The following is a 25,000-nucleotide window of genomic DNA, read 5'->3' as shown; positions in this document are numbered from 1 at the left end:
GCGTCTTTACAATGACACACAACACACACACACACACACACACACACACACACACACACACACACACACACACACACACACACACACACACAACATACACAACACACACACACACACACACACACACACACACACACACACACACACACACACAAAAACACACACACAGCACACACACAACAACCACACACAACAACCACACACACACGCACACACACAACACACACACAACACACACACAACACACACAACACACACAACACACACACAGTAGCGACCAGTGAATAGGCGGGTGCCAGGAGCTATGGATCGACCCCTGCAACCACAACTAGGTGAGTACATCTAGATGAGTACAACTAGGTGAGTACAACTGGGCGAGTACACACATGAGTGTCTAGGTTCAGTTGGAAGTAGCTGTTAACCATCAACCAGTCAATCTTCATCATCAACCACATACCCTCTACCACAGTCATCAACCGCACATCCTCTACCATAATCAACCACAATCCTTAACCATCAAACACACACCCTCTACCACAATCATCACCATCAACCACACACCCTCTACCACAATCATCACCGTCAACCACACACCCTCTATTACAATCATCACCACACATCCTCTACCACAATCAACCACAATCCTTAACCATCAACCATACATCCTCTACCACAATCAACCACAAACCCTCTACCACAATCATCAACCACATACCCTCTATCACAATCCTCAACCATATACACTACCAAAATCAACAACCACACACCCTCTACCATAATCATCAACCACATATCCTCTATCACAATCATCAACCACATACCCTCTATCACAATCATCAACCACACACCCTCTACCACAATCATCAGCCACGAATCCTCTACCACAACCATCAACCGCACATCCTCTACCATAATCAACCACAATCCTTAACCATCAACCACACACCCTCTACCATAATCATTGCCATCAACCACAACCATCAACCACAATCAACCACAACCATCAACCACTCAGAAAAGAGTACCCCTGCCTATTCATCGACCAATGAACGTCCAGCATTCTTATTCAGATTCACATATATTCGACCAATCAAAGAGCAGGAATCTCTTTCTTTAATAGTAAAACAGCTGACCAATCAGGACACAGAAGCCCCCGCCCACAGCGAACACCTGGCCAATCAACAGGTTGGATTCCTTCGCGCTAGCCAATCAACGTGCGTTAAACTTTATTATACCACAAAAATAGCCAATCAGCGTGTCGGATTCCATAATAACGCAAAATTACTTAGGGAATAAGCGTGTTCAAACAGGCTGTTACTGTTGGCGGTACGCTGGCCATCACAGCCTGATTGATCTAGAACTAGACGGAAGTAGTGATCCAGAATGGTACAATACTGGTACAAGATCGGTAAAGACTGGAACAAGACTGGTATAACATTGGAACACTGTTGGTACAGAACTGGAATAAGACTGGTACCAGACTGGTACAAAACTAGAACAAGACGAACGATGTTGCCAAAAGACTGGTACAAAACATTCTGCCGAGATTCCTCAGTTCAGAAAGTTATGTAGTTTGTAAAACTTAGTGTTTGATGTTCTTGTGAGCATTGTGAACAGTGAACATTACCGGGTGGTGGTGGTGGTGATGGTGGCTCTACTAGTCTTACGAGAATGAACAAAAGTGTACAGCCAAATTCTGAACAGAGTTGGGTCGTGTTCGCTGCCTAGCTAGTGTGGTAGTCAACACTTACAACAGTGTTTACTAAACATCCGCCTCAACCTCATAACATCGTCTACTCAACACAAATATTTATTCTACTAAACTTCGGTATGTATACTTTACGTTCTAGGAAGTGATCAGTAAACATTTATCTGGGAAGTTTAGTGGAGGATGAACCACAGGACCTTACTGGAAGTATTGAAATTTTACTTGCTGTGGGGTGGTAAACCCGTGTGGGTCATTCAGTAGATGAAGTGGTGGTGCAGGCTACACCCTCCATGTTTGTTTTCAGGTTATTGACTTTCCTGTTTTTCCTCTGTTTATCGGTGTTTTATTCTCTCATTCTACTGTTGTCCTTCCTTTTGTGTTCTGTCATGATCGAGGTACACTTATCAATATCTTATTGAACCTTCTTAAGAGTGGTGTACGTCTGGTGAGCCTGGCTGGTACAAGTCCATTGTGAGAGTCAACTTGGAGTACGTTAACTCACTAAATCGTAATGACACGATTGCAAACAAACCATACCATGGGCGGGGATAGAACCCACGATCGGTCTGGAGTTCTATGACTCTCTGATTGCGGGTTCTATCCCCGCCCGTGGTGTGTTTTCGAGTACCTTCCCATTCTCTGAAAATTTGTCCCCTTGCTGTTGTTTCGCCTCTCCTGCTGTCTATCTGTCTATTCAGTGACAGCTTGGATTCCGTCTCCCTCAGCCAACCTAAATCATTATTTGTCCTCTTATTAGCAGCCTCGTGAAGACTACGCACAATCAACACCCTCTCTCTCTTTCTCTCCTCTCTTTCTCTCTCTCTTTCTCTCTCTCTCTCTTTTGTCCTTTTGATTACGTTCTCTCTTGTTAACTATTTTCTTGCTGCTTCCCTTGTCATCTCCTCGTCTCCTAGGGGCATTCCCACAAAGGTTTACTTTTCACTTCTTTTCCTTCTGTGCCTCTCCACTTGCCATTCATTCATTAGAGATTCGCCGGTACTTCCGGCCCGGGTCTTCTCCATATGGCGACCCGGCTAACTCCACTTGCCATTTCCATTACTGTGTATTCTATATTTTCTCATCCCCTGGTTTTCCTCTAAGTCCTCTTCAGTTACCTTACATCCTCTCCCAGTCTACACACCATTTTCATCTGCTGTTGCTATTTTCTCCTGTTGTTCGTTTTTCATCAATAGTGTCTGTGCCCTTTCATCCATCTCTTTGCAAAGATTATTTCATTTTCTTTCTCATCTTTCTTTCCAGTCTTCTTCCATCTGTCATCCATGTCCAGCTAACATCAGGTCTTCCTCCTCCAGTCTACCTCTACCTCAGCTCCATTTGTATTTGTCTTTTGGTTTTTACTAGATCTTTATTCTTCGAATTTCACCAAGTTATGTACAATAACGTACTGTGTGTGTGTGTGTGTGTGTGTGTGTGTGTGTGTGTGTGTGTGTGTGTGTGTGTGTGTGTGTGTGTGTGTGTGTGTGTTATGTGTGTGGTATGCGTGTGATATGTGTGGTATGTGTGTGGTGTGCGTTTGTGGTGTGCGTGTGTGGTGTGCGTGTGTGGTGTGCGTGTGTGGTGTGCGTGTGTGGCGTGCGTGTGTGGTGTGCGTGTGTGGTGTGCTTGTGCGTGTGCATGTATGTGTGTGTGTAAGCAAGCAACACACACACACACCATCCTGCACTAACTGCTGAATCACCAAGAGGAGAATTAAAGTTGCGTGGTTGTTTTGAAGACGTGTTGTTGCCTGAGGTGTGTTGGGGGGGACGAGACAACTGCCCCCCTTCCCACCCCCAACACCAAGCGTCCTCCATACCCCCAACTTCCCACACCACCTCCCTCCCTACATGTTCACGAGACTCACCTTGGCCTCCTGGAGGCTGTTATACAAGTGAACTCCGTCCTGGCAGCGAGCTATTATGGCTACCGTTGGCACTGTCTAGCGTCACTACCAGTGCCAGCAGTGCCGCCAGTGCCAGCACTGGTTCCACCTCCAGACTGCAACTCCTCCTCTAGTTGGTCAGAGCACTGGTGTTGGATGGGAAAATGGCGGAAGAGCGGGACTTCAATGATATTCACTTTGTGTCGTTAAACTTGATTGTTTCGCTGAGTTTTAACTCGGCGATCACCGATGGATTTCGTGTTAGTTATCATAATATTGTCAAAGTCTCACGAGCGACGCTGTGGTTGTCGTCAATGGTGGTTCACGAGCGTTGTGGTTCAGATACCAGGATGGTCACGTAGCAAGCATCGACGGCACTGAATCACTGCGGTAAATAACAGCGTGCTGTGCTCTGCCTGGAGGCTGCAACAGCCGGGATCACAGCAGGGGGCGGAGGCGACCTTGCAGCGGGGGACAGCACAAGCCAACTGCCGCTTCTGCTGCTGCTGCCATCTTGTTGCACTGACGCTGATGGTGGTGGCGGCAGCCTCACGCTCTGCCCTTTGGCCTTTACCTCTGAGTGGCAGGTAGCGGCAGACCTGCCCAGCGTAGCGCACTTCCATACACTGAGCTAACTTGCCCAGCAGAGGTACACCAGAGACTGCTGCTGCTGCTGCACCTCAAGTCAAAGCAGGGAGCAGAGAGAGGGAGGGAAGGCTGAAGGGAGGGGAGGGCAGCAGGTAGGTGTGGGAAAGAGGGGAGGCAGTCAGGTGAGGGGAACAGGTGGAGACGAGTAAGGGGAACAACAGCTAGGTGAACTAGTTATAGGAGACACATGATTCCCAGCTGTTACACACACACACACACACACACACACACACACACACACACACACACACACACACACACACACACGTTATTGTTGTCAGGACTGTTATTGCTAGTACTGGTGTCAGTACTGGTGTTATTAATGGTGTTTTTGTTGTGGTTGTTGCTATTGATGATTTGTGTTGGAGACTTTGATATTGATGGTATTGTTGTTGATGATGGTATTGTTGTTGTTGATGGTATTGTTGTTGTTGATGGTACTGTTGTTGTTGATGGTATTGTTGTTGTTGACGGTATTGTTGTTGTTGATGGTATTGTTGTTGTTGATGGTACTGTTGTTGTTGTTGATGGTACTGTTGTTGGTGATGGTATTGTTGTTGTTGATGGTATTTGTTGTTGAGGGTATTGTTGTTGTTGATGGTACTGTTGTTGTTGATGGTACTGTTGTTGTTGATGGTATTGTTGTTGTTGACGGTATTGTTGTTGTTGATGGTATTGTTGATGGTATTGTTGTTGTTGATGGTACTGTTGTTGGTGATGGTATTGTTGTTGTTGATGGTATTGTTGTTGTTGACGGTATTGTTGTTGTTGACGGTATTGTTGTTGTTGTTGACGGTATTGTTGTTGTTGTTGATGGTATTGTTGTTGTTGTTGATGGTATTGTTGTTGTTGTTGATGGTACTGTTGTTGTTGTTGATGGTACTGTTGTTGGTGATGGTATTGTTGTTGTTGATGGTATTTGTTGTTGATGGTATTGTTGTTGTTGGTACTGTTGTTGGTGATGGTATTGTTGTTGTTGATGGTATTGTTGTTGTTGATGGTATTGTTGTTGTTGATGGTATTGTTGTTGTTGATGGTATTGTTGTTGTTGTTGATGGTACTGTTGTTGGTGATGGTATTGTAGTTGTTGATGGTATTGTTGTTGTTGATGGTACTGTTGTTGGTGATGGTACTGTTGTTGTTGATGGTATTTGTTGTTGATGGTATTGTTGTTGTTGATGGTATTTGTTGTTGATGGTATTGTTGTTGTTGATGGTATTGTTGTTGTTGATGGTATTGTTGTTGTTGATGGTATTGTTGTTGTTGATGGTATTGTTGTTGTTGATGGTATTGTTGTTGTTGATGGTATTGTTGTTGTTGATGGTACTGTTGTTGTTGATGGTATTTGTTGTTGATGGTATTGTTGTTGTTGATGGTATTGTTGTTGTTGATGGTATTGTTGTTGTTGATGGTATTGTTGTTGTTGTTGTTGATGGTATTGTTGTTGATGGTATTGTTGTTGTTGTTGATGGTATTGTTGTTGTTGTTGTTGATGGTATTGTTGTTGTTGATGGTATTGTTGTTGGTGATGGTACTGTTGTTGTTGATGGTATTTGTTGTTGATGGTATTGTTGTTGTTGATGGTATTGTTGTTGTTGATGGTATTTGTTGTTGTTGATGGTATTGTTGTTGTTGATGGTATTTGTTGTTGATGGTATTGTTGTTGTTGATGGTATTGTTGTTGTTGATGGTATTGTTGTTGTTGTTGTTGATGGTATTGTTGTTGTTGATGGTATTGTTGTTGTTGTTGTTGATGGTATTGTTGTTGTTGATGGTATTGTTGTTGTTGTTGTTGATGGTATTGTTGTTGTTGTTGTTGATGGTATTGTTGTTGTTGATGGTATTGTTGTTGGTGATGGTACTGTTGTTGTTGATGGTATTTGTTGTTGATGGTATTGTTGTTGTTGATGGTATTGTTGTTGTTGATGGTATTTGTTGTTGTTGATGGTATTGTTGTTGTTGATGGTATTTGTTGTTGATGGTATTGTTGTTGTTGATGGTATTGTTGTTGTTGATGGTATTGTTGTTGTTGATGGTACTGTTGTTGTTGATGGTACTGTTGTTGTTGATGGTATTGTTGTTGTTGTTGATGGTATTGTTGTTGTTGATGGTATTGTTGTTGATGGTACTGTTGTTGGTGATGGTATTGTTGTTGTTGATGGTATTGTTGTTGTTGATGGTATTGTTGTTGTTGACGGTATTGTTGTTGTTGATGGTATTGTTGTTGTTGTTGATGGTATTGTTATTGTTGATGGTATTGTTGTTGTTGATGTTACTGTTGTTGTTGATGGTATTGTTGTTGTTGTTGTTGATGGTATTGTTGTTGTTGATGGTACTGTTGTTGTTGATGGTATTGTTGTTGTTGATGGTACTGTTGTTGTTGACGGTATTGTTGTTGTTGTTGTTGATGGTATTGTTGTTGTTGATGGTATTGTTGTCGTTGACGGTATTGTTGTTGTTGATGGTATTGTTGTTGTTGATGGTATTGTTGTTGTTGATGGTATTGTTGTTGTTGACGGTATTGTTGTTGTTGTTGTTGATGGTATTGTTGTTGTTGATGGTATTGTTGTTGTTGATGGTATTGTTGTTGATGGTATTGTTGTTGTTGACGGTATTGTTGTTGTTGATGGTACTGTTGTTGTTGATGGTATTGTTGTTGATGATGGTATTGTTGTTGTTGATGGTATTGTTGTTGTTGATGGTATTGTTGTTGTTGATGGTACTGTTGTTTGTGATGGTATTGTTGTTGTTGTTGTTGATGGTATTGTTGTTGATGATGGTATTGTTGTTGTTGATGGTATTGTTGTTGTTGATGGTATTGTTGTTGTTGATGGTATTCTTGTTGATGATGGTATTGTTGTTGTTGACGGTATTGTTGTTGTTGATGGTATTGTTGTTGTTGATGGTACTGTTGTTGATGATGGTATTGTTGTTGATGATGGTATTGTTGTTGATGATGGTATTGTTGTTGATGATGGTATTGTTGTTGTTGACGGTATTGTTGTTGTTGATGGTACTGTTGTTGATGGTATTGTTGTTGTTGATGGTATTGTTGTTGTTGATGGTACTGTTGTTGGTGATGGTATTGTTGTTGTTGTTGTTGATGGTATTGTTGTTGTTGATGGTATTGTTGTTGTTGATGGTATTGTTGTTGTTGACGGTATTGTTGTTGTTGATGGTACTGTTGTTGGTGATGGTATTGTTGTTGTTGATGGTATTGTTGTTGTTGATGGTACTGTTGTTGGTGATGTTGTTGTTGTTGTTGTTGTTGATGGTATTGTTGTTGTTGATGGTATTGTTGTTGCTGATGGTATTGTTGTTGTTGATGGTATTGTTGTTGATGGTATTGTTGTTGTTGTTGATGGCATTGTTGTTGTTGATGGTATTGTTGTTGTTGTTGTTGATGGTATTGTTGTTGTTGATGGTATTGTTGTTGTTGATGGTATTGTTGTTGTTGTTGATGGTATTGTTGTTGTTGATGGTATTGTTGTTGTTGTTGATGGTATTGTTGTTGTTGTTGATGGTATTGTTGTTGTTGATGGTATTGTTGTTGTTGTTGATGGTATTGTTGTTGTTGATGGTATTGTTGTTGTTGTTGATGGTATTGTTGTTGTTGATGGTATTGTTGTTGTTGTTGATGGTATTGTTGTTGTTGATGGTATTGTTGTTGTTGTTGATGGTATTGTTGTTGTTGATGGTATTGTTGTTGTTGTTGATGGTATTGTTGTTGTTACTGTTGATGGTGTTGTTGATGGTATTGTTGTTGTTGATGGTATTGTTGTTGTTGTTGATGGTATTGTTGTTGTTGCTGTTGATGGTGTTGTTGATGGTATTGTTGTTGTTGTTGTTGATGGTATTGTTGTTGTTGATGGTATTGTTGTTGTTGATGGTATTGTTGTTGTTGCTGTTGATGGTGTTGTTGATGGTATTGTTGTTGTTGTTGATGGTATTGTTGTTGATGGTATTGTTGTTGTTGATGGTATTGTTGTTGTTGCTGTTGGTGTTGTTGATGGTATTGTTGTTGTTGTTGATGGTATTGTTGTTGTTGATGGCATTGTTGTTGTTGATGGTATTGTTGTTGTTGTTGTTGTTGATGGCATTATTGTTGCTGTTGATGGTGTTGTTGATGGTATTGTTGTTGATGGTATTGTTGTTGTCGGTATTGTTGTTGTTGACGGTATTGTTGTTGTTGTTGTTTATGGTATTGTTGTTGTTGGTGATATTGTTGCTGCTGCTGATGTTGTTGTTGTTGTTGTTGTTGTTGTTGTCGATGGTTCTGTTGATGCTCCTGCTTATTTACCTAAAAATGATAATCCCATCATTTACGCATCATAACCCATTATTTACATTCCCATAAGCCCCAGTTTACACCCCACAAACCCAAGTTAACACCCCATAACCCATCTTTTACACCTCATAACTTATTATATATAATTCTTGACACCCTATATCCCATTATTGAAACTATATCCCATTATTTACATCCCATAACCCAACATTTACACCCCATAACCATCATTTACACCCCATAAACCATCATTTACACCCATAATCCATCATTTACACCCCATAACCCATCATTTACACCCCATAACCATCATTTACACCCCATAAACCATCATTTACACGCATAACCCATCATTTACACACCATAACCCATCATTTACACCCCATAACCATCATTTACACCCCATAACCCATCATTTACACCCCATAAACCATCATTTACACCCATAACCCATCATTTACACCCCATAACCCATCATTTACACCCCATAACCATCATTTACACCCCATAACCCATCATTTACACCCCATAAACCATCATTTACACCCCATAACCATCATTTACACCCCATAACCCATCATTTACACCCCATAAACCATCATTTACACCCATAACCCATCATTTACACCCCATAACCCATCATTTACACCCCATAACCATCATTTACACCCCATAACCCATCATTTACACCCCATAAACCATCATTTACACCCCATAAACCATCATTTACACCCATAACCCATCATTTACACCCCATAACCCATCATTTACACCCCATAACCATCATTTACACCCCATAAACCATCATTTACACCCATAACCCATCATTTACACCCCATAACCCATCATTTACACCCCATAACCATCATTTACACCCCATAACCCATCATTTACACCCCATAAACCATCATTTACACCCATAACCCATCATTTACACCCCATAACCAATCATTTACACCCCATAACCATCATTTACACCCCATAACCCATCATTTACACCCCAAAAACCATCATTTACACCCCATAACCATCATTTACACCCCATAACCCATCATTTACACCCCATAAACCATCATTTACACCCATAACCCATCATTTACACCCCATAACCCATCATTTACACCCCATAACCATCATTTACACCCCATAACCCATCATTTACACCCCATAAACCATCATTTACACCCAATATCTAATATTTAGAACCTTTAAAAATGGCAACGGGGAATGATAGAGGGCTTTAGAGGAATACACTATAACGAATTAGAATTAGAGAATGTGGAAGGAGAGGAGAGAATAGAAGAGAGGGATAACGGGAGGGGAATGGGGGGGTAGAGGATTAGAGAGAAGAGGCTTGGGATAAAGCGAGGAGAGAGGGGGGAAAGAGTGAAGGGAGGGGAAGAGAAGAGAGGAAAGGAGAGAGGGGAGAGGAGGGGAAAGAGAGAGGGGAGGGGAAGAGAAGACAGGGAAGGAGAGAGGGGAGAGGAGAGAGAGGAAGATGAGAGTAAGGAAAAGAGGTGGTGTGAGGGTATTCGGAAAATATGGAAGGGGAAAAGAAGGAAAATGAGAAGAGTGAAAAAGGAGGAAGACGAGGAGAAACAAGAGAGAGATGAAGAGAAGGAAGAGGATGAAGAGAAATGGAGGAAAATTAGGCGAAAGAAGAGAAGGAAGAGGAGGAGAAAGAATAGGAGAAAGCAGAAGAGGAAGAAGAGGAAAAAGAAGAGGAAAAAGAAAAGGAGGCGAAAGAAGAGGTGAAAGAAGAAAAAGAAGAGGAGGCGAAAGAAGAGGAACAAGAAGATGCGGAAGAAGTGGAGGCGAAAGAAGAGTAGAAAGAAGAGGAGGAGAACGAAGAGGAGGAGATCAAAAGGAAAAGGGGAGAGGCAACGTCAAAGACGATCAAGGAAAAGCTTAAGAGCGGGGAAAGTTCAGGTAGAGTAGGGAAAGTTCCAGGAGGTGCAGGGAAAGTTCAGGCAGGGAGAGAATAGTTCCAGCAAGTGTAGGAAATTGTTCTGGAACAAGCAGGAGGAAGTTCAGGGAAAGAAGCTCCAGCCTCACCAAAGACAGGGGAAAATGCTTAGGAAGAGGCAGGGAAAAAGTTCCGCCAATCGCGGGAAAATCAGGGAAAAGCAGAGGAAAATCAGAGAGAATCAGAGGAAAAATCAGGAGAAGCAAGGGAAAATCAGAGAGATGAATGGAAAATAAAGGAGATAAAGGGAAAATAAGAAAGATGAATGAAAAATCATGAAGATGAAGGGAAAAATCAGGGAGATGCAGGGGAAAATAGGGAGAAACGGGGGAAAATAGGGAGAAACGGGGGAAAAATAGGGAGAAACGGGGGAAAATCAGGATGAGGCAGGGGAAATCAGGGAGAAGCAGGGGAAAGCTATAGGAAAGGCAAGAGAGGGGAAAAAAGTGAGCGATAATGGAAAATTTTAAGAGACAGAAAAAAGGCCTAACCAAAAAAAATCATAGGTGACAATTCCATGTGGAGAGATGAGAGGAGAGGTGAGGGGAGAGGTGAGGGGAGAGGTGAGGGGAGAGGTGAGGGGAGAGGTGAGGGGGGAGGTGAGGGGGGAGGTGAGGGGAGAGGTGAGGGGAGAGGTGAGAGGAGAGGTGAGGGGAGAGGTGAGGGGGGAGGCGAGGGGAGAGGTGAGGGGGAGGTGAGGGAAGAGGTGAGGGGAGAGGTGAGGGGAGAGGTGAGGGGAGAGGTGAGGGAGAGGTGAGGGAGAGGTGAGGGGAGAGGTGAGGGGGGAGGCGAGGGGAGAGGTGAGGGGGAGGTGAGGGAAGAGGTGAGGTGAGAGGTGAGGGGAGAGGTGAGGGGAGAGGTGAGGGGAGAGGTGAGGGGAGAGGTGAGGGGAGAGGTGAGGGGAGAGGTGAGGGAGAGGTGAGGGGAGAGGTGAGGGGAGAGGTGAGAGGAGAGGTGAGGGGAGAGGTGAGGGGAGAGGTGAGGGGAGAGGTGAGGTGAGAGGTGAGAGGAGCGGTGAGGGAGAGGTGAGGGGAGAGGTGAGAGGAGAGGTGAGGGGAGAGGCGAGGGGGGAGGCGAGGGGAGAGGTGAGGGGGAGGTGAGGGAAGAGGTGAGGTGAGAGGTGAGGGGAGAGGTGAGGGGAGAGGTGAGGGGAGAGGTGAGGGGAGAGGTGAGGGGAGAGGTGAGGGGAGAGGTGAGGGGAGAGGTGAGGGGAAAGTTTATGAAAGAGAAGGGGAAAATTCAGCTGGGTTAAGGAGGGGGGGAAAATCGACCCAAAATATAACCGAAGAATTCACGATAAATAAATTTATTAGAGGAAAAAAAAACACGTTGTAAGGGTGAATTTCATTTCCAAAAATGGCAAGAGATAAATCAAAATTAAGCGCTAAACCCGCAAGGTTGATGCAGCTTGAGAGATGCAAGGAGGGAAAAATAATCCTCGACGGACTTACCTGGAGTTTACCTGGAGAGAGTTCCGGGGGTCAACGCCCCCGCGGCCCGGTCTGTGACCAGGCCTCCTGGTGGATCAGAGCCTGATCAACCAGGCTGTTGCTGCTGGCTGCACGCAAACCAATGTACAAGCCACAGCCCGGCTGATCAGGAACTGACTTTAGGTGCTTGTCCAGTGCCAGCTTGAAGACTGCCAGGGGTCTGTTGGTAATCCCCCTTATGTGTGCTGGGAGGCAGTTGAACAGTTTCGGGCCCCTGACACTTATTGTATGGTCTCTTAACGTGCTAGTGACACCCCTGCTTTTCAATGGGGGGATGTTGCATCGTCTGCCAAGTCTTTTGCTTTCGTAGTGAGTGATTTTCGTGTGCAAGTTCGGTACTAGTCCCTCTAGGATTTTCCAGGTGTATATAATTATTTATCTCTCCCTCCTGCGTTCCAGGGAATACAGGTTTAGGAACCTCAAGCGCTCCCAGTAATTGAGGTGTTTTATCTCCGTTATGCGCGCCGTGAAAGTTCTCTGTACATTTTCTAGGTCGGCAATTTCACCTGCCTTGAAAGGTGCTGTTAGTGTGCAGCAATATTCCAGCCTAGATAGAACAAGTGACCTGAAGAGTGTCATCATGGGCTTGGCCTCCCTAGTTTTGAAGGTTCTCATTATCCATCCTGTCATTTTTCTAGCAGATGCGATTGATACAATGTTATGGTCCTTGAAGGTGAGATCCTCCGACATGATCACTCCCAGGTCTTTGACCTTTGGGGAAAATTTATAGAAAATTTAAGGAAAACTCGAATGTTTAGGGGAAAACCAAAGATATATATATGAGAGAGAAAGAGAGAGAGAGAAAGAGAAAGAGAGAGAGAGAGAGAGAGAGAGAGAGAGAGAGAGAGAGAGAGAGAGGAAAGAGAAAAAGGGAAAAAGTGGTAAAAATAGGAGGAAGGAGGGAAAGGGATTGTAAAAAAGAACACAAGATAGAAGGAGGGAGGGAATGAAGGTGGGAGGTAGGGAGGGAGGGAGGGAGGGAGGGAGGCAGGGAGGGAAGGAAGGAGGGAGGGAGGGGAGGGGAAAGGGAAGAAGGGAGGAAGGGAGGGAGGGAAGGAGGAAGGAGTGGAGGGGAAAGGGAGGGGGATCGGAGAGAGAGATGGAGGGAGGGAGGGAGGGAGAGAGGGGAGGGGGATCGGAGGAGGGAGGGAGGGGAGGGAGGGAGGGAGGGAGGGGAGGGAGGGAGGGAGGGGAGGGACTCTGGTAGATGTAGTGAATATTTGATCCGGTCTAAGTGACATGTCTAATACACCATTCATATTTGATGGCGAGCCTTCCCTCTCTATACCATGAGGGAGAAGAGATGGGAGATGGAGGAAAGAGAGGGAGAGGAAAGCGGGGAGGAAAGGAAGAATTAGATGGAAAATGATATGAAGAGGAGAAAATTCCCTCACTCTCTCCTCCCTCCATGTTGCTGTAACTGATCCCAATACCCATTACGTGTGGCTTAACAGGTGTGGTGTGACAGGTGTGGTCTGGAAGGTGTGGTGTGACAGGTGTGGTCTGGAAGGTGTGGTGTGACAGGTGTGGTCTGGAAGGTGTGGTGTGACAGGTGTGGTCTGGAAGGTGTGGTGTGGCAGGTGTGGTCTGAAAGGTTGGGAATTAAACAGTGATAAGTTGTTTCTCAAGGCACAAGACACAACCAGGTGTCTCATTCAGACATCAGTCACGAAAAGACCAAAATCAGAGCACTGCAACATCCTTCACAGACGATACTAGCAATCTTATGAGTGACATCCACAGCTAACCTCCAAGCAGGTGACATCCATAACGAACCTCCAAGCCGGCGACACCCATAGTGAACCTCCAAGCTGGTGACATCCATAGTGAACCTCCAAGCCGGTGACATCCATAACGAACCTCCAAGCCGGTGACATCCATAGTGAACCTCCAAGCCGGTGACATCCATAGTGAACCTCCAAGCCGGTGACACCCATAACGAGCCTCCAAGCCGGTGACATCCATAGTGAACCTCCAAGCCGGCGACATCCATAATGAACCTCCAAGCCGGTGACATCCATAACGAACCTCCAAGCCGGTGACATCCATAGCGAACCTCCAAGCCGGTGACATCCATAATGAACCTCCAAGCCGGTGACGTCCATAACGAACCTCCAAGCCAGTGACATCCATAGTGAACCTCCAAGACGGTGACATCCATAACGAACCTCCAAGCCGGTGACATCCATAGTGAACCTCCAAGCCGGTGACATCCATTACGAACCTCCAAGCCGGTGACATCCATAACGAACCTCCAAGCTGGTGACATCCATAGTGAACCTCCAAGCCGGTGACATCCATAACGAACCTCCAAGCCGGTGATATCCATAGTGAACTTCCAAGCCGGTGACATCCATTACGAACCTCCAAGGCGGTGACATCCATAACGAACCTCCAAGCTGGTGACATCCATAGTGAACCTCCAAGCCGGTGACATCCATAGTGAACCTCCAAGCCGGTGACATCCATTACGAACCTCCAAGCCGGTGACATCCATTACGAACCTCCAAGGCGGTGACATCCATAACGAACCTCCAAGCTGGTGACATCCATAGTGAACCTCCAAGCCGGTGACATCCATAGTGAACCTCCAAGCCGGCGACATCCATAGTGAACCTCCAAGCCGGTGACATCCATTACGAACCTCCAAGCCGGTGACATCCATAACGAACCTCTAAGCCGGTGATATCCATAGCGAACTTCCGAGCCGGTGACATCCATAACGAACCAAGTGTATGGCATCCATAACAAACCTCCAAGCCATTTTAAGCCAAGTCTTCCAGGAAACAATGATGCTAATCAAAGACAGATTTCAACTGCTTAAATTTTGACATACATCACAAGACGCATTGATAACAGTCAGTAGAGACGAGGAGGAACGTCAAGAACGTAAACGTATGTATCTCAGATGATCTTACGTCTTAGTGCTACCAAGACTGGCAGTAGATATCCAGGAGAGCAAGATTCGTCAAAAAATAATACTCTCAATACCATGGCACTGATAAGACGATTGAAAACACTTGCACATTCTCCCTAGGTTGCAGCACTGTTGCAGACTAACAGTCACATTCATGTCTGGAGAAATCGCAGGTATGAAGAATGTACAGAGATTTTTTTTTCCTGCCCGTATGTATTCAAGAATTTAAATTATTGGGAAAAACATGGCAGAAGGTTGAAAATATCGTCAATTATAACCTTGGAAGTAACAAGTACACTAAGAGAACTCATTAAGCGTTAGGGGTCCAAGACTTCTCAACAACTTCACTTTAACAATGATGGGACGGTATCAAGAACTTTCTGTTTTCAAGAAGGATTTTAAACATGCTCAAGCAAGCAATTTCTGATCAGCCAGGCTGTGGCGTCCATGTTGGAATGAGTAGCACAGAGAGATGACAATTCCCAAATGACGGTAATTCCAACTAAGTTGGAGCAAAAACTTTTTTAAGCTCCCGTAGCTGATGAATCCTTGTTAGGGACCATCATATCCTCATCACCTTACTGAAGTCTCCCAGCTGAGGTTGACAGAGTCCAACTCTACGTGATCCATCCTGTGAGATGACTATGACAGGGAAATAGAAAGCTTTTCTTCCCACTTTGTTATTATCACAGAGAATTGGGTAACAGCACATTGTTGATGCATCAAATTTTGTAGGAAAATAAAAATGGCAACATACTGGAAGACCAGGCCATCGGAAAGGCAATCAATACTGAGAGCGGTACTCAGGGGCCATGACCACCAGAACCACGAAGATGTAAACAACAGGAAGGAGGATGACAGACAGGTGAGCTGTGACAGGTATGCTGATACACATGTCTCGCAACAGGTGTAGAGTCACACGTAAGGAGCAGGGGAGAAAACGAGAAAAAGATAGAGGAGGAAAAAGGAAAGGGAGAGACTTCAGGAAATGGAGGCATGAGTGAGGGAAAGGATTTATATATAATTAACGTCATTAGGTGCGCGGATACCTATTATCCAACACCTGAATACTTCCAGCAGGTGGTGGAGTTTTCTTTCACGGTTTTGCCCTGGCTACGACCTACAACTGGCTAACATACAGATATTTATTTTTTTCCTGCTAGGTGCACAGGGACAGCAGAGGTGTAAGGGAAGGGGACATGTTCCGTGCCAGGGAATCGAATCTGGGGGCCTTGCGATTCTGATACGAACTCTGTCACCAGTGAGCTACCAGGCACCCGAGTGAGGGAAAGGCGAAGTCAGAAGTGGGAAAAATGGGAGGGGGGCAGGGTAGGGGGGAATAGAGAGGGGAAAGGGTAGTGGGGAAATAGAGAGGGGAAAGGGTAAGGGGGAATAGAGAGGGGAAAGGGTAGAGGACAGAGGGAAAGGATTGCAAGATGGTGGAAGGGGAATCGCCATGACAGAGACAGACGGAAAAACAAACACACACATACCAAACACACACACACACACAAACACACACACACACACACACACACACACACACACACACACACACACACACACACACACACCAAACACACACACACACACAAACACACACACACACACACACACACACACACACACACACACACACACACAAACACACACACAAACACACACAGCCACACACACACACACACACACACACACACACACACACACACACACGACCGTCACTTTGATGTTGCACTCTCTCTCCTCTACCATTAACTAATGACAAAATAAACCATCAAACATATTCATAAAACAACAAATTAAAAAAATAAATAGCTTGCCAACAAGTGAAAACAAGCACCATGATGCTATTTCGTAATTTGGCCACTTTGGGGCAAAATAAATATTACAATAAACAGGTTCCGTTTTTGGTCAGCTCTAATTCTGGGTTAATGGGTTTGGTAATAAAAATGGTTGTGGGCGAAATACCTGCCCCACACATTATGGTCAACGTCAACCAGAAGATAAAATAGAAGAGAAAACGGTGAAATATATAGAAGGAACGTAGAAGAAGAGTATATAAAGGTGGAGAGTTGAGAAAGATAATGAGGAAAAAAATGAATGTTAATGTAAAAATCTTTAAATCTTGCCAAAATGTATTTTCTAATTTAAGACAACAGAATTTTAACAAGTATTTTTGTATGTTTAAAACCTGGTTATGGTACTTTTTTTTTTTCTTGTTTGATTATGTTTAGTGTGTGTGTGAAAGAGAGAGAGAGAGAGAGAGAGAGAGAGAGAGAGAGAGAGAGAGAGAGAGAGAGAGAGAGAGAGAGAGAGAGAGAAAACCACCTAACTAGCTGACTTAGTAACACTCATAAATAAAAACTAGGCTATAAATCAAATCTAAAAGCAATTACATCAGATAAGAGATTTTAGATTAAAAAAATATTGAAGAAATAAAAAAAAATAGATTAAATAAGAAATACAACAGCGTATCTCACAGCATCTCTCATCTCACAGCATCTCTCATCTCTCTGGCCGAGAGAATTGTTTAAATCAATCACGGAAGCTGCAACAATGGCCTTCCTCGACAGATACCTTCCCTAACCCAAAACTTACTTTTACCCGTTAATGGTGGGAGGCGTTGCTCGTTCTTGCTTTAATCGCCAAAGATGTTCCTTATCCTTGCGTTAATTAATCACCTGAGATGTTCCTTATCCTTACGTTAATCGCCAGAGATGTTCCTTATCCTTGCGTTAATCGCCAGAGATGTTCCTAATCCTTGCGTTAATCGCCAGAGATGTTCCTTATCCTTACGTTAATCGCCAGAGATGTTCCTTATCCTTACGTTAATCGCCAGAGATGTTCCTAATCCTTGCGTTAATCGCCAGAGATGTTCCTAATCCTTGCGTTAATCGCCAGAGATGTTCCTTATCCTTACGTTAATCGCCAGAGATGTTCCTTATCCTTACGTTAATCGCCAGAGATGTTCCTAATCCTTGCGTTAATCGCCAGAGATGTTCCTTATCCTTACGTTAATCGCCAGAGATGTTCCTTATCCTTACGTTAATCGCCAGAGATGTTCCTAATCCTTGCGTTAATCGCCAGAGATGTTCCTAATCCTTGCGTTAATCGCCAGAGATGTTCCTTATCCTTACGTTAATCGCCAGAGATGCTCCTTATCCTTACGTTAATCGCCAGAGATGTTCCTTATCCTTGCGTTAATCGCCAGATATGTTCATTATTCTTGCGAGATGTTACCTGACTGACCACACAACGTTCACTCCAGTGTTCAAATCACTGTGCTTTCTCTGGAGTTCATTCCTCCGTGTTCTGAGCAGTGTTCACAGCGGCGGGAGGCTGGGCGGCCCTCAGAGCAAGTTATCTTCGTGAAAAATAACTCACTTATGGAGAATGGAGCGGCAAAAGAGAGCTCGTTATATGAATTAAGAGAATTTCTCAGCGCCATCAAGACTGTGAATACCAGAGTCGCGGCCCATCTGATAACCTTAGAGATTTGTGCCCATCTTATAACGCTTTAAATCACACACACAAACACATACATACACAAAGGCCAAGTGTCTATGGACAAGTGCTTTCACAACCAGTAACTACTAGTGCTACTATCACACACACACACACACACACACACACACACACACACACACACACAAGAGGCCGTGTCTATGGACAAGTGCCTTTGCAACTAGTAACTACTACTATCTCACACACACGCACACAATAAAAGGCCAAGTGGCTGTGGACAACTTTCTTTGCAACTAGTAACTATTACTACTACTGTCACCCACACTCAAATAGGATAGTTGACCAGTAGTGTGTATTGACAACAGTACTAGTTAGTGCCACTAGAATTTAATTTTTAGTATAAACCTTGTATGACGAACAGAGTATTAAAGACGGGACACTACAAGCATAGCTCTAGTAGGTACAAATTGGTAGTTATAAATAGGCACTTACACACAAAACAGCCATACTGTCAACTGATTTAAGTTATCAGCTCAGGTCTTTCAAACTCGGCTGACAGAGGGTAATTAGCCAGAGAAAATAAAAACCCTGAATATTGTGCCAATTTTTTCCCCCAAAAAAGTGTCAGGAAAAAAATCCACGTAACATTACTGGTCAGTTTCCTTGACTAGAATTGTGGGCGAAATATTAGAAGAATATTTTAAGTGTAGAAGCTAGTTATATAAGAAAACTTAATGGTATTATAGAGTAGTTTACTAGCAGTAAAACCATGAAAATATTTTCTTAGCAGCAGCTAGACTCTAAGTTGTGATTTCATGAAACAGTGAAATGTAGATAAATGGTCCAGAGAACCGAAAGAATGATGATGAATGCTGCACAGGTGTCTAAATCATCACCACAATGAAAACAGAAAATAAAACCTGAGCGCTTTCATGTGCTTACACACATCTTCAGAGGAACAGGGAGAAGAGGCAAAAGAAGCACGTTTTATATGTTAAACACTGAGGTGACACGTCACTCAGAGGTGACAACACCTCACATACAAGCCTGTTGTTCCACGCATACATTTGTCCAACAACAAGTCTATTAAGTCTGTTGATGCCATGAGGAGAGAACTGATAAACTGAGGGAGACAAAACCTCACCTCAACAAGGCTGTATATAGAGATTCACGGTATAAAATGTGAAAGTTATAGATTCAGCATCCCACACTTGACCCACCACACGACGCTGGCTGAGCTCATCCTCTCTCTCTCTCTCTCTCTCTCTCTCTCTCTCTCTCTCTCTCTCTCTCTCAGGTAGAGCTGTGTGTTTAGAAAAAACACGGGAGTAAACGCTAAGACATATTTATAAGAAAACGTTTCGGTCCTGAGACCACCTGTGTTTTAAACATGATCAAGGTCCCAGGGCCGAAACGTGTTCTAATAAATATGTCCTAACGTTTGCTCACCTATCTTTCTAAACCAATTTGCCGGTATCTATCACCCAGGTTAATTCCAGCGCCGTGTGTGTGACTTGATATAAACCCTCCGTGTGGGCGGGACGTTGTCAATAAAGAATCAGATTATACTGCATTTCTCTCCATTTCTAACGCTTTATTTTCCATTTCCAAGACTTTATTTGTATTTAATTTTGCATACGTCCTCACTCACGCGAAACCTAGATGTAAACTCTATGATTTTTTTTTATTCTTTCCACCACGATTCGCTGTTCATTAAAATATCCATTTGTTAAAACCAAATAAAATTTTTTTTTTACATTTCTGTGAAATAATAACAGATGCGCCCCCAAAAATAACGAAATTCAAAAGGAATGGAGATAATGGGGGGGGGAATGGAAAAGGTAAAAAGAAATATTAATAAATCAAGTGTAGAAGACTTTTTAATCAGGCGGTGTGGCGCCGGAAGCGGCGGGAGTCATCTGCTTTCTAAATTATTCCTCAAGTTCCTCAATAATTTGGCGTCGGCGAGAAGCGACTCACCTGACGAGCTGCCTCTGTCTCCCTCACCTGGTCATCACTCCATTAATTCTCCATGCTTCTTTCCAATTATTTTGGCTAATTCTCCTCTCTCTCTCTCTCTCTCTCTCTCTCTCTCTCTCTCTCTCTCTCTCTCTCTCTCTAAAGCACACACAGAGACACACATACACACACACACACACACACACACACACACACACACACACACACACACACAAAACTGAAAGGTGGTTGAAATGATGAGTTGTCGACAAGATACTAGGTTAAAGATGGATGCTGCTGAACAAGCTTATATAGCTAGTTTCGATGTGATATCAGTCTTCACCAGAGTACATACTTGCCATAGCGTTCCTATGGTGGAAGATGTTCTCATATAGGAAGGTACTGGTTTAGCAGAAGTGTAGGTGAGTGGAACAATCTGTCAGGTAGTCCTTGAAGCTAACACTTTGGGTAGGCTCTGAGAATGGATGGAAAAATATAAGTGAAAGGGATTGGCTTCGAATAGCGCCTGCCTAAAATAGACCATTAGTTCTTGGGCAGTGCTCCTCTATTCTTATGTTCTTACGAGACCAGATATGAACATACCTCTGTTCTCCCCAGCTTCTACACACCTCACTGAAATTTGTAAGTTTCCGTTACTTCTTATCACCAACGCTTTTTACAAAGACATTTGGCATGGCTATGGGATCACCCATAAGTGCATCCCAAGCTAACATGGAGACCTTAACAGCAGAACACTTCTAAAGCATTTTTCCTTCAATTATAGTTACGTTACGTGAACAACGTCCTCGTCATTACATCCAAAGTTTCAAATGTAAAGGTAAGATTAAACTCCCGTTTCTGAAAGCCCATATGATAAAATTAAAGCATCAACTTAAATTCAAAGTTTACCACAAGGCAGCCACCAAGAACGACCTCTTCCACGTCTTCTTTCGTTATGACGAGAACACTAAACATGGAATTGTAATCGGCTTCTTGAGAGAACCCAGAATCTGCATCCCTCAACGTCTGGCAGTAATATAGGTGCTATTGGTGACATTTTCACCACACATTTTCCTCCACAATTCATAAGGGATTGCAAGCAACAGCATGCACCGTAACTTTGCACTAGATGTGAGACAATATCTCGGAACGGCTACACAGAGTTTAAACATCTGAATACGAGAACATAAATACGTTTGTTGAACTTCCAACACCACTAATGCAGGTGTCGTCCAGTGACACATTTACACCTTATGGCACAGTGACACATTTACACCTTATGGCACAGCCAGGTACCAAACTCATCATCACAGAAGGAAATAGAACAAGATAGACAGAAACAGAAGCTATATGTACACACATGGCTACTGAAGAAAATCAAGGAGCTTGCATCTTAGACCATTCTCTAGCACACACATTATGTGAATAATATGTGTGCTAGAGAATAATGTGTGCACAGATCCAATTCCCTAGATCAAGAGCCCCTCACCAGCATCAAAGAGCCTCCCTTGAGAGGGGAGGGGGTCTGTTACATTGCTCCTGTGCTCACACCACTGACCCAGGGATCTGGTCTATAATTTCCACACTCCAATGATTCTTTCTCAAGCATTCGCAATCCACGAAAAGCCTCGACTCTACACGGCCATAGGAATGAATCCTGATTGAATTCTGTCTCTCGTACTTTGAGGATTCCTTCCTTCAATACTTAGCCTTCTGCTTTTTTTTTAAAAGGTGGATAGTCCTACCTTTTATTGTCATCCTCTTCGCTTTTACGTTCAGTGTTTATGTTGCAACACAACTTTCAGAATAGTCGTTGCTTACTTTTATTTCTGACTTTCTAATTCAAAATCTGATAACTGTTCTTGAAAGTACTGTTCGTGGTCGTTCCCACGTTTCTCTACTGATGCTCTCTCTTCTTGCTGACTCCAGTATTTACATTAAGTCAGTATACTTATTCATCTTTATCTATTCATATTCGTTTACGCACTGTTGTTAATCATATTATTTGCCAAGCTTCTAAACCTCCATTGTATTTTCATATATTGTGTCTTATGTTTTTTTTTTGTTTTCGTTGTCCGTGAAGAATTGCTTTTGTTTACGAGAAGGCTTGTGTTTTTGTCCCATGTATATATTTAGAGGCATGAACCTACCCTTCTTTGTTCGTAATTCATTAAGTAAAGAATTTAATGTTTTTTTTTTTCTTGTAGCGACTCCATTTCCTCGGTTTTGTTGCCTCGCAAAATCGCTTCGTCGCCTATTGTTGATATTGTTATTGTTGGTTTATGAATAAAGCTGTACTGCCACACACTGCTGACTCTCACTGCTGAAATTTCGTCTCATTATATTAATTGTACACTATACTGATGGGTTGATGAACAAGACATGTGTAACACCTGTGTGTCTTCAATGATGACATGTGCACCACCTGTGAGTCTTCAATGATGACATGTGCAACACCTGTGAGTCTTCACTGATGACATGTGCAACACCTGTGAGTCTTCACTGATGACATGTGCAACACCCGTGAGTCTTCACTGATGACATGTGCAACACCTGTGAGTCTTCACTGATGACATGTGCAACACCTGTGAGTCTTCACTGATGACATGTGCAACACCTGTGAGTCTTCACTGATAACATGTGCAACACCCGTGAGTCTTCACTGATGATATGTGCAACACCCGTGAGTCTTCACTGATGATATGTGCAACACCCGTGAGTCTTCACTGATGACATGTGCACCACCTGTGAGTCTTCACTGATGACATGTGCAACACCTGTGAGTCTTCACTGATGACATGTGCAACACCCGTGAGTCTTCACTGATGACATGTGCAACACCCGTGAGTCTTCACTGATAACATGTGCAACACCCGTGAGTCTTCACTGATATGTGCAACACCCGTGAGTCTTCACTGATGACATGTGCAACACCCGTGAGTCTTCACTGATGACATGTGCAACACCTGTGAGTCTTCACTGATGACATGTGCAACACCTGTGAGTCTTCACTGACGACATGTGCAACACCCGTGAGTCTTCACTGATGACATGTGCAACACCCGTGAGTCTTCACTGACATGTGCAACACCTGTGAGTCTTCACTGATGACATGTGCAACACCCGTGAGTCTTCACTGACGACATGTGCAACACCTGTGAGTCTTCACTGATAACATGTGCAACACCCGTGAGTCTTCACTGATAACATGTGCAACACCCGTGAGTCTTCACTGATAACATGTGCAACACCTGTGAGTCTTCACTGACGACATGTGCAACACCCGTGAGTCTTCACTGATGACATGTGCAACACCCGTGAGTCTTCACTGACATGTGCAACACCTGTGAGTCTTCACTGATGACATGTGCAACACCCGTGAGTCTTCACTGACGACATGTGCAACACCTGTGAGTCTTCACTGATAACATGTGCAACACCCGTGAGTCTTCACTGATAACATGTGCAACACCCGTGAGTCTTCACTGATAACATGTGCAACACCCGTGAGTCTTCACTGATAACATGTGCAACACCCGTGAGTCTTCACTGATAACATGTGCAACACCCGTGAGTCTTCACTGATAACATGTGCAACACCCGTGAGTCTTCACTGATGACATGTGCAACATCTGTGAGTCTTCACTGATGACATGTGCAACACCCGTGAGTCTTCACTGATAACATGTGCAACACCTGTGAGTCTTCACTGATGACATGTGCAACACCTGTGAGTCTTCACTGATGACATGTGCAACACCTGTGAGTCTTCACTGATAACATGTGCAACACCCGTGAGTCTTCACTGATAACATGTGCAACACCCGTGAGTCTTCACTGATAACATGTGCAACACCTGTGAGTCTTCACTGATGACATGTGCAACACCTGTGAGTCTTCACTGATGACATGTGCAACACCTGTGAGTCTTCACTGATGACATGTGCAACACCTGTGAGTCTTCACTGATGACATGTGCAACACCTGTGAGTCTTCACTGATAACATGTGCAACACCCGTGAGTCTTCACTGATGACATGTGCAACACCTGTGAGTCTTCACTGATAACATGTGCAACACCTGTGAGTCTTCACTGATAACATGTGCAACACCTGTGAGTCTTCACTGATAACATGTGCAACACCTGTGAGTCTTCACTGATAACATGTGCAACACCTGTGAGTCTTCACTGATAACATGTGCAACACCTGTGAGTCTTCACTGATAACATGTGCAACACCTGTGAGTCTTCACTGATAACATGTGCAACACCTGTGAGTCTTCACTGATAACATGTGCAACACCTGTGAGTCTTCACTGATAACATGTGCAACACCTGTGAGTCTTCACTGATAACATGTGCAACACCTGTGAGTCTTCACTGATGACATGTGCAACACCTGTGAGTCTTCACTGATGACATGTGCAACACCTGTGAGTCTTCACTGATAACATGTGCAACACCCGTGAGTCTTCACTGATGACATGTGCAACACCCGTGAGTCTTCACTGATAACATGTGCAACACCTGTGAGTCTTCACTGATAACATGTGCAACACCTGTGAGTCTTCACTGATAACATGTGCAACACCTGTGAGTCTTCACTGATAACATGTGCAACACCTGTGAGTCTTCACTGATAACATGTGCAACACCTGTGAGTCTTCACTGATAAC

At 43.5% G+C, this 25,000-nt stretch overlaps 1 protein-coding gene across 18 annotated transcripts in view; it reads right to left on the bottom strand.

Annotated features, from left to right (window-relative positions):
- bru3 (bruno 3) overlaps positions 1-25,000 on the bottom strand; it is a 1,045,770-nt gene that overhangs the window by 218,317 nt on the left and 802,453 nt on the right. Inside the window, exon 1 of one of the 18 annotated variants that reach the window (XM_070094558.1) lies at positions 3,573-4,215. The exons of 15 other annotated variants lie outside the window; for them this stretch is intronic. The gene's annotated coding sequence lies outside the window, so the exon portion shown is untranslated. Of the gene's footprint in view, positions 1-3,572; positions 4,216-25,000 lie in introns of those variants that run through there. 2 more of the 18 variants (XM_070094566.1, XM_070094571.1) reach the window with 2 other exon arrangements.

The sequence above is a fragment of the Cherax quadricarinatus genome, chromosome 46 (assembly GCF_038502225.1).
Source record: "Cherax quadricarinatus isolate ZL_2023a chromosome 46, ASM3850222v1, whole genome shotgun sequence".
Taxonomy (NCBI): Eukaryota; Metazoa; Arthropoda; class Malacostraca; order Decapoda; family Parastacidae; genus Cherax; species Cherax quadricarinatus.
The sequence above is the reverse complement of the archived record's forward strand: the minus strand, read 5'-3'. Positions and strand labels throughout refer to the sequence as shown.